Raw genomic sequence first — 11,796 nt, forward strand, 5'->3', positions numbered from 1 at the left:
CGATATTTCCGTGACTTCAGCCACGGTCAAGTTAAGTTTCTTAATTAAGAAACCGTCCATCTCGAAGTCTGTCTTCGTTAGCTGCGTGGGTCTCGTGAATTTAACACAACGATACGACAAAGATGTAAGAGAATTTTGATAAAAAATTTTTTAAGAGAAATGCAGAGGCTTGATTGATGTTTGATGATATTGAATCTTTGAAAGAATTGACTAATTTAATTTATTTATATTAGTTAATAACATATTATATATCAATATAAAATAAATATAACTGTGTTATATTAATAGCAAAGAGTTTCGTTAAGCAAATCAAACATGGAGATAGTCGATTTTCAGGAAATCATCAAATTTTATTCTTTAAAAAAAGATCTTTAATTTAAAAACTTTATCACTAATAAAAATGTTATAGATGTTAAATGTCTAATAGTAAATGTTTTAAAATTTACAATAAATAAAGGCTAAATTTATCTTTAAAAAGTACTAATTTTATTTAAGAAATCAGTGAGATGGCCCTTTGATCTTATTTATGGATATCGATTTTCTTAACTAAAAACATTTCGTTACATTATCTGATTATAAATACCCGTTTGATTTGAAAATGGCTACCATTCGATGATTTTGATAGGTTGATAGTATCTAACATTACATTCACGTTTGCGGGACAACGGTAAAAAAACGACGATGGAATGTATGCGGAAAAAAGACACAGTGGATATTCGCGAGCCCAAAGGGCGTTTACGAGTTTCCCGCCACCCGGTTTTCGAGAGAGAGAAAGAAAAAGAGAGAGAGAGAGAGAGAGAGAGAGAGAGAGAGAGAGAGAACACAAGGGAGAGCAAGAGAGGGCGAGCGCTTCCGCCTGATCGCCCACATACATTTTCGTTAAAACGCGCGTGTTCCGTCCGTTTCATTAATTTTAATGCCCGCCGAGCCCGTTCTGTTCATTTCTGCGCAACATATGAATATACCACCGTACCCTCTCTCGCGCGCATTTCCTAGTGTACGCGCGTATGCTCTCTTTATCCCTGCGAGCGACACGCGTGTGGTAGCGTGTGTGTAACTCCGTGTACCGCCGCACGGTTGTATGTAATTCGGGCATAGGAATGTATACGCGCGTGTGTGTTTGCGCGTATATGTGCAGGGGTATACGTGTGAGACTGCGTACGCGAGCGAGTAGCGGGCTCGCTCATGCGAACGCGCGGCCTCCTCTCCGCCCTCCCCCCGCGGGTTGGTTGATATTAATTAATAATCAGAAACAGATGCGGCCTCCGCTCGCGTCGCGCCGCTCTCTCTCTCTCTCTCTCTCTCTCTCTCTCTCTCTCTGCGCGCTTCGAAACGATAATTATTTAAGTGCCTCCTCTCTCGTTCTCTTCCTCTCTCGCTTTCAGTGCCCCGTCTCCGGTTTCGAGCATTTTCTTCACTGTCGCGCTAAGCGCGGCGTACTAATTAAAGAGCGTTCGTCGGTGAATTTTACGAACTCACTCATTCACTCTCTGTCTCCCTCTCTCACTCTCTCATTATGCATGAATCGCCATCGTCATCGTCGTCGTCATCTCCACTCTTCCCGCGGAATTAATTTGTTTGCGCAGCTCGTGGAGAAACACCCTGGAGACCTGGTGCCACATTTTGCATTCGAAACGAACAGGAAACGGTAGGAAATGCCATGACTTTCCTTCGGCATTCAATAAGTTTACACTTAAAATTTCAATAAATTTGGAAAATATAAGTTAAGTATAAGGATTACTCTGTGAATCGTCAAAAATTTAACTAACTTAATTAACTTCACAGTTTGTCTACCAAATAACACTTGTATTGTTCTTAAGATTTTGAAAGAGATCATAATATTTTCTAAGAATGACATAATTTGAATTGTGTCGTTTTTATAAATAAGAAGAAAAGTTTTTTATAATGAATATGTAGAGTTAAGACAGTTTTGGTGATTAAAGCTTAAAGAAGAAGTTGTGTTAATTCAGTCATTTTAACTCATCAAGATAAATATGAAATTAATGATATTTTGAGTTATATTATACTTTTGATGAAATTATTTCGGATTTGTTATAATTTTATAAGATATCAAAATTGTCACGGTTCACACACTAAAGAGGATTTTATAATAAAATTTTGTTGCTACAAGCCACCCTGTGACATACAAAAAAATCGAAATGCAAAGTATGCGAGTTTACACTGAAGAATAAGGGAAATACTCATTTATTCTTAACAAAATCTTACGTTTGCTGTTTTAATCAGTGAAATTTTTCATTGATTCGATTCAAGGGAGCGCATCTCTTCGTTATTATTCACACGTGTTTGAAAAATCAATATCAAACTCGCCGATACGAGCGGAAAGATCGCCGTCGGAAGTTTTTCCACGGACGCGCGTCAGAAACGCGGAAAATCGAGGGTGAGGAGGTCCCGTAGTGGCGGACCAGCGGGAAGAAGAAAGAGGAAAGAACGGGACGGATGCGACGCTCCCGGATGGCGCTTAGCCAGCGACTCTCCCAGCAGTGTCTGCCTTAATATCCGCCACTAACATTATTTCATAAAAGTATTACTATAAATCCAAACTCGCGTTATTTAAGCACCATGCCTCCGTGCAAGCGAGGAAGGGGGAGGGGAGGGGGGGGGAGAGGAGGGAGAGGAAAGGAACGACCGTTCTGCTCGCTCGCAGGATCCCATCCCCCTCCCCTCCTCCCCTGACCGCCTCAACCCTTCGCGGGAGTTCGCCTTACATTATGCCGGGCGAAGGAGCGCGGCAGGCAAGTTTTGCCACCCTCTTTTCCCTCCGCCACATTAGAGATATATTATGCAGATAGCAGAGGCGCCGGCGTCGGCCGAGGCGAAGCGATTCCAAAGAAGGGGCAGTGCGGGGGGCTGCGGAAATTTAAAACTTTATTTACCCTACGACTCCCGAACGACTTTTCGCCACCCTCGATCTCCTTCCTCTGCCGCCAGTGTCCACCCACCGGATGTATGCACAGGATCCGCACTCGTTATTTGGTGCTTATTTATTTATTCGTACGTGAACGGGATAGCCGGCTCGAAAAACGCTGGGAAGATGGCAGGAGTTATTCCCGTGAACTTCCTTCGTCGCGTAGCGCGGCGAAACGATCCAAAGATGAGATCTTGATTAATGCGTATATCGTTAATTAATTGGCATTGGTAATTAAAATAGTACATGTATATATATTATATTGTGAAAGACAGACATTGTTTAGAATAGAATAGGAAACTTTTAGAATAGGAAAATTGACTCTATGTTATTATTTTGACTATCGCCGGTGAAATTGCATCTATTTATATATTTCACATTTATTTCACCTCACGTTCGTTAAACGCGAAATTCTGAGATTAATTACTCTAGAATGTGCCAGTCTAAAATGTGAATCAGTCTTACCCGTTAAAAAGTGAAATAGATTTCAATCTGCGTATCTATTCAATACTATTATAAATATTAAAACGAATCTGACATAATAAGAGTTTAATAACAAAGCTTTGATTTGTTAAATCGAAGAATGTAATAATAATGGTAATAAAAATTATAGTAAATATTATTCAAAGTTGTATCATTGTCGTATTGAATCAGTTATACGGTGTACATGAATATCAATATTACCATAAACTCGTTCAAATTGTCTTTTCTCTTAAATAGAGAAGCAACGTGCGTTTATAATTTGCCCGTAACGCGGATTAAACGCTCTGCCAACGCTATTTTCTTGAATTTTCGTAATTTTCTCCGCGCTTTCCAACCAGTTACAATATTAATTCTTTGATCCCATGCCTTCGCACACACCGCGAGAAGATTCGATTTACGAGAAATCTGAAGTCAGGACGCGGCGAATTCGGTAAAAATCCGAGAAAACCGTTTCCGGTTCCGGCTCTTTGAACTTACTCGTTCGGGACCGGTACTTACACCCTTCGTCGAAGGCGACACTTCGCCGTGATTGCATGCGACGGAGGGTGAAGAAAGCGAAAAAGAGAAAGAGAGAGGGAGGAAGAAAAAAGGAAAAACTCGGCCGCCCCCTTTTAAACTCCCGGGAAGGCTGGGAATGAACGCGAAGGCGACGAACGGCGAGAGGGAACGAAGGCGTAAACCGACGGTCGGCTGATTAGTCGCGAGACTTCGCCCGTTTTCACGATTTTCTCGACTCGATTCCGACGATTCCAACTTGCGCCACCGATTCACGGAAGAACCTTCGGCGTCGATGAAAAAAGAGCGACGGGGGACAAGTTTTTCTCCACCTCTGGCGACGCTCATTCCGCAATTCTTTCTCTTTTAAACAAAAAAGGAAAAAAACATTCAAGATCGACGTAAAAATAAGAAAATGGCGCGAAATAAGAAGCAAAAATCTCGAGGTGATCAGTTTAAATCAAAATTGAAATAAATCAGTTATTTGTAAAATTGATATAATTATTATTCGACTTTTAATATTATAGATACGCAGGAATTAATTTGAATCGATGACAATTTGACGAAATTGAATAGAATAATTGAGATTTGTAAATAATATAAGTTTTTTATTTGTATTACTTTTTCATTTATTACATAATGAGTTATTTGACTGTGAAAAAGTCAAAATAATCTGTAATAGCTAACTACCACTATTTTGATTTGCATTATTTTTCTTTGGAAAACATTTTAATGTAACTTGTCATTTTTCCTAATTATAGAAGATCGATATATTTGGAATACAATCCAAAATGCAAAATTCGAAAAGTTTCAATTTGTGTCACTTTTCTTGCGGATGGGGGTGTCATTTTCGTATGATAATAATTCTCTTCAAAAAGCTTGCATCAATTACAATGGATAACGAAGAAAAATCATTTTTGCCAAGAAACACCTATGCTATATACTGTGCCTACATAATAATAAAATCCAACAATTTAATCATGAAAAGATAATGAAAAGGTAATAATTAACGCAATATTTTTCTATTTGCATAAAAAATTAAATTTATTAAATTTTCACGTTCTGTTTCGAAAAAGAGGCATTCAATACGCGCTTCCCGAATGGGAGGTTTAAGGTTAAAATATTTTATCTAGAAGAGAGAGGTGTTATTTTCTTTCGGCAATAAGGTATTCTTTAAAAATGCACAATTTCAGGCGCTACTGGCGGACGCTCATTAATTTTTCGCGCTCGTCCTAAGCTCATCTCGCACACGCGTTAAGACTCGTTAGGACCTTGAGCGCCCAACGAGGCGAACTCGCGCGAACGGGAATCGCTCGCTCGCGCGAGCAACCCCATAAATATTGTAGCGACGCGAGCCACAGGGGAGTTTTCTGACTCGTTGGCGCTAATGCAGAGCCGCACCCGCCTGCCTCTGAAGCCCGCACTGAAGGTCTGCCCTTTGCCCATTTTTGAAAACCCCACGAAACCGGGGCTAAATATAAGTTTTGCGCGGTCCCCTTCGTAAATGACATTGACAATTTGCTAACGAACACAATTTTGGCCTTAATAGTAATATCTTCGTCGTCCAAAAATCTACGACGTATATCAATACAAATATAATAATAAAAATATAAATTACAATATTATAATCGTTTTCTTACATTTCAAATGTGACATAATTCAAAAAACTAAATTTTTCCGAAAAGGGGAAAATTATTTTTCAACTTGACAGAAAATTATCGACTAATCCAATAATATCGGCAAAATATACAGATATTCTTAACTTTTTAGTGTAACAGAAATAATAACAGTAATATTCTAAAACAAAAATTATCTCTTTAATTATTTTTAACGTTTTCACATTACTGTTATTATTTCTGTTACACTAAAAAGTAATTTTACAAAAGGCAAAATAATGTATAAACATGTACGGATATATTTCATATATAATTATACATGTTTATGAATATTTATGCGTGTTTATGTATGTTTATACATATTTATACATATTCATGCATGAAGAATTTTTTACCGGATCTACATATATTGTGAAATCAAATTAACGTTATTATAACTAATTGTGAAATAAACTGCTTATAAAATGTTACAATTAATGACGTGATCAGATTTTAAGAGTCTTGCATCACAAAAATGACTCTTGTATTATACACATTTTTGAATTGTTTGCGTGAAAACGTTAATTAACGTGATTGATAATTATACTGATAGCAAATCGATACAGAATACAACTTTCTTCTTGACAATTCAGCTGCTGCGTCGTGTCCTGTTGCATCGGATTGCACCGCATTGGCTCTCGAAAGCGAGACAAAGTGCACGAGCGGATATATCTTGAATCGTTGGCGAAGCGAATCGGCTTAAGTGAAAATCGCTCGTCGGTTTGCAAACCCGTAAATATTGTAGTGGCGAAGCCGCGGGTGGCCGAAGACTAGGGAGGAAGGAAGAAAAAAAAGTAACGAAAGAGAGAAAGAGAAATTGTGGGGAAGGTAGCAGGAAGGAGATGTGAGACGAACTTTTTTCCGACTGACTGTCATCTCGGTGCAGTTAACACGTGCCTTCTTGCCCCCCTGAAGTGGTCCGTGCGATATGGCGGAAGAATCGATTGCACACGAAGAGAGACCCGGAGAAGAAACGCTTAAATCTCCTCCAGTCACTTCGTCCAGTTTTCAGCAAAGCTTTCTCTCTCTCTCTCTCTCTCTCTCTCTCTCTCTCTCTCCTTTCTTCTTTTCTTTCAATCAGGTTCAATCGCTCGCTCTTTAGCTCATTTTCTCTTCCACAAATAAACTATACGGTTATTAGTCCCGTACTTTTTTACCGACTGACCATTGCGTAATAATTAACAAAGCGTTTTAAATACTTCACAGCAGCATTTTTTCCGGATTCGACAGCGTCACTGATAATTTACTTTGAAAGTTTCTCGAGATGTAATGAGAAAATGGAGGTGGTAAGAAGATGCACGAACTAATATAGTAAATTAAACAAAATATCGATAGTTATGCTTTTTGTTTTAAGTATATATTGATATTCGACGTTAGATAGTTGATTTAAAAATAAACGAGATTACGTAAACGATATTTTTGCCATAATACCCATATTATCGAAGTCAGTGAAACTGAACAAAAGAATATTAAGATCTACATATTTTTTTCTTATACTACTCGAATAATATCAAAATAATATTGCGAACATTAATTTTATGCTAGTAGTAGACGATAAATAATTGAATATTTAATCGTTAAAATAAAATTAAAATAAATTATGTACTTTGTAAAGACGTTATGTGTATAAATAAATTAAAATAAATGTACTACGAATTAAGATTATTCGATTGAGTGACTTTTTTTCTCGCAATCGGAGGAGAACTTCAGTAAATCCGAGCAGCGGGGTTGCTCGGTCAGAAGAGCAAATATACGAGAATGGCGGAAAGGAATGGACAACATTCAGAGCGTGCTCGCCACGACCTTTCCACCAAGAGATATTTCAGGATGAATAGATCGCTTCCGATCAACTTCAATGTATGCGTGTAGAGGCTATATCAAAAATTGCAGACTTCTTATCGCTTGAAAAGAGCTGCATGTGTCTGTAATAAAAATTAAATAATACTTTTTACTATTTTTATCATAATTCTTTTCTTAAATACAAACAAATCTTAAATTAAAATTCTATCGAATATTTATCTAAAAAATTTAATTAGTAGAGAAAGAGACACGTAACAAAATTAATTGTCGGTATCAAATCTTATTGTTTATACTGTTAAATTCTGATATAGTAAATTTGAAAACTGTTTCTTCTTAATAAATTTTGTAGTTATTAATATTAACGTAATGGTCGTTTCTTTTTATTTTATAATTATCGCAAAATAAAGCTGTAAATAAAATATTATATATAGTTCCTATTTCACACATGCTGTATATTTCCAAAGATTTTTCCTATATTCTTCTTTATTTTTCTTTTCTCGAATACTGTCATGGCGTTTGAGATGTATGTGTGTGATAAAATCGCATAGTAAGAATCGGAAATTTTAAGAATTATTGTAAATATATTATTATTGTAAATATATATTATCTATAAAAATAGATAATACTGATAATATATTTTTGCAATCATCAATTATACACACACATTTATACAAAATATATCAAATGCCTTAATAATTTTAACAATTAATAATTACTGATTTCTTAAATAAGAAAAATTTTATTAAACATTATCAATTTCATAATTCTATCTATATTATTCATTATTAAATATATTGTAACTAATCTTTGCATAAAATTAAAGTAATCAATTAAAGTCAAGGTTTATTGTAAAGTTTATTTCATTTGTTAGAAGTTCAAACTTAATATATAAATATGTATGAAAAATAAAATTTTAAATTGATTAATTTAGAAATTATTTACATCTTAGCATGTATACTTCTGAAAAACTTGTTTCAAATTTTTTAAATCCTTTTTATAAATAAAAAATAGAAAATTCTTAAATAAAGAAAAAAGTAAAGTATGTCTAAAATTATGAATAATATTTTTATTTGTTATAATTTTTATGATAATAGTTTATACGTTTAATCCTTGAATTTGCTTCGCAATAAATTAAAATAATAGGCTAATTCGTGATTTTTTCTAATTTTACAATTTCTTCCTCGAAAGAATAGTCATATTGTAATTGGAAGCTCCAGCCACGCATTCGCGCGTTTTTGGTCCCATCGGGAGGAATATGTAGGTAGCCATTATGTCGAATTTAGTATTGTGATTGTGTAACCGATGTGATGTGACTCCATTATAAAGTACGTCCGCGAGAGCGTTGCATTATGTCTCCGAAATAGCATTCGTCCGCTCCCTCTCTTTTTTTTCCGTTGCTTTTCTATTCCCGTTCTGTTTCTCTCATTGGCAGTATGCGCCAACATTTGGCGTTTCAAGAAGAAGGATAGAGATATATGAAAAATTATATGCCGGTTTTGCGCGACAGAAGGCGCACGACCGTAAATGCGTTCTATTAAAGCTCAAGTGCAATCGTATCTCTCGATGAAAATATTCCGAATGTTTCAAGCGGAATTGTTGGAACATATTTTCTTTTAATATATGGCAATTAATAGTTCTTACCATTAAACAGTAAAAGTAAAGCAGTAATTAAAGTAGTAATGTTTAAGTTTAAAGAAGACTTAATTAAATTATAAGATTATGAGCTCCCTGATTAGTATTACATCTACTGTTGACTTTTTCTTTCTATTTCTATCGTAAAATTTTATTATTGCCCCTTTTGAAAATATCTATTTATGTCTAGATATGCGACGAGTATCAAAACCAAGAGAGAAATGAAAATAATGGAAGATATCTGTAAGTGATTTAAAAGAAGAAATTTGTAGAACTGCAGAAGGTGAGGTAAAAATTTATTTTTTAAGTTTATATCGAAGATAATTTTTGGCGCGTACAATCGATGTTAACGAAGTAAATTCGCCGAACACGAGATCAGAATAGAAATTCGGAAATTGTCGATTCAGTTTCATCGGCGTGATCATGATTTTTGAAAAATATATACCGTTCAATCGAGACGATTCTATAGTAAAAAGTGGATAGAGGAGATAAGGAAAAAAGGGTAGAGGAGGCAAAGAGAAGGGGGAGGGATACAAAAGCGAGCCAACATCACCACCACCAACTACCATCACCGCCCAACACGGCGGTACGATATTCCGGTGGCTTCCTCCCCATCGCCGACGCTCGCCATCATACAATTTATTGGTAAACTTTGCTAGCTTGTTAGAGGGTTACGTGCGCTGGGATAAGAAATATCCAGAGTGGTATCCGCCCTCCTGCCCCGCTACCAACATTCTCTCGCGCTCTCCTCTCGCTCCTTACGCTCCTACACCGTCGCCGTCGTCTTCGTGTTATCACCATTCCTCGCCTGTGCACCAGCACCAGCAGTATTGCCGGCACCAGCACGAACGTCAGTATCAGCGGTGGCAGCAGCAGCAGCAGCAGCAGCAGTAGCAGCAGTCGCAGCAGCTCCAGCGGCAGTGCCGACCCCCTTGGTTATAGGGTTAGAATACCAGGGTTGCCTCCATCGTGTCACTGGTCTGCACCACTGCCTTCGACGCTCTGCCAACCACCACCAGCAGCCAACCTCTGCCACCTTGCACCCTCTCCCTACACTCCCCCCGTGTCTTCGTCCTTCGCCAGCTGCCTCCCCTCTCCTCCCTCTCCCCCCCCCCCCGGGGGCAGACTCCGCCGAGAATATGAATATCATACGTTGCCTCCGGATTCGCCGTTCCGCCTTCCCACGTACTCACGTCTCGAACGGAAAGCGCGAGGCACGTCGAAACGCGCGGGAACGAGCGAACGAACTCGCGGATTAAGTCTCTCGGGTAAGTCGAGGTCGAAGATCTCCGACCTGAAATTCGGGTCTCTCGACCTCGCAGGCGGAGCGCATTTTCGGTAACGATACCTCGCGGGTGTACCGCACCGCACTGCACGCTTGTCCCTATTCTCTCTTTGAACTTCGAAGATATGGAGCTGACTCGAGAGACTGGAGAGACTCGTATCCAAAGTACCATTTACCAAGAGTTACATTGAATCGAAGTTATACTAAGTTAGATGCAGAAATGGGCACTTAGAAAGGAAGCTACGTAGCGCTCAGTGAAAGATTAACTTAACAGTAACGCATATAATGTTATGAATGCACATTTCAAATATATATTAATATTGTACTTTATGAGAGCAATTAATTAAAAATGAAAAACCTATAGAATATCGTATTTCAACGATCGTTATTAATAATGTATTTCATATTTTTAAAAAGGTCTTTGTAAATTTATAAAAAAAGTATTTGTCTCTTTCTCTCATCCTTACAGGCGATAAGTCTTCATAGAGCTAATCAGGAGCTACGTTAATCCTCGGCATACGCAAGACTTTCGTTATTTCATTAACAGCTGCAACGCGACAGTATTCCTCTGCGAGATAGAAACAAAACGCAGATTTGTGCGCAGCATGAAGATGTGCACGCTCCTCTGGAAGGAGGCTGAGTGTCGAGGATACGTTTGCGAGTTTTCCTCTGCCAGCACGTTGTCTGTGCACTTGTACGTACTACTCAGCGTTTGTGTGTATACTACGGCAAATCTCGATGAGTCGGCGAGGAAGAGAGAGAGAGAGAGAGAGAGAGAGAGGGGGGGAGAGAGAAAGGAAGAAGAGAAACGGTGCCGGGGACAACAATCATAACAATCTAGTTAAACGTTATAAGGATATCTCGCGTTAAGAGGCGTGCCAAGCGTTGCATAAAATCAAATTGTACGCCGAGCCGAGAAGTTATTGTCGTTCCTCATCCCTCCTTTCCCCTTTAAGTCCCTCGCCGCCTTCACCCAACTTGTGCCGTCGCCGAAAATTTACCCAAGAATCCTCCATCTCCATCTCCCCGAAGTTTCCCCCGCAACCCTCCCGCAAACCTTCTTTCGGGGCTTTACCGGTGCGGCGTGGCGGGCACATTTCGCCCCCGTGAATCTCTCCACCCTCGACAAACGCAATTTTTTGCGCTCCGCATTTGTCAAGGATCTTGAATAAATTCCGAGAAAATGTGTTCGCGTGGTAGCGCCGGTTATTTGAGTTATCTTGAGTTACGTGATTAAGACGTAAAAGCGACAGAGAACCAACAATATGCTTATGCTGTTTTTGCAGCGTATGATCATTCATTATTGAGAAATTAACGAAAATCATAATGCTTATTACATCTAATAGAAATACAAAGAAATAGAACGAATTGTAATAATTGCTTTTAAGAGACAAGTATGATTTGTTATCGTGAATCATTTCGCGAATAATTGTAGCAATGCCGAAAATAGATACAGTTCCGTACCGCACACAGAGATATCGTACGGATGATTATTAAGCCCACGGACTTCGCGGAACGTG

Source organism: Trachymyrmex septentrionalis, unplaced genomic scaffold (assembly GCF_001594115.1).
Source record: "Trachymyrmex septentrionalis isolate Tsep2-gDNA-1 unplaced genomic scaffold, Tsep1.0 scaffold20, whole genome shotgun sequence".
In the NCBI taxonomy this organism is placed as follows: Eukaryota; Metazoa; Arthropoda; class Insecta; order Hymenoptera; family Formicidae; genus Trachymyrmex; species Trachymyrmex septentrionalis.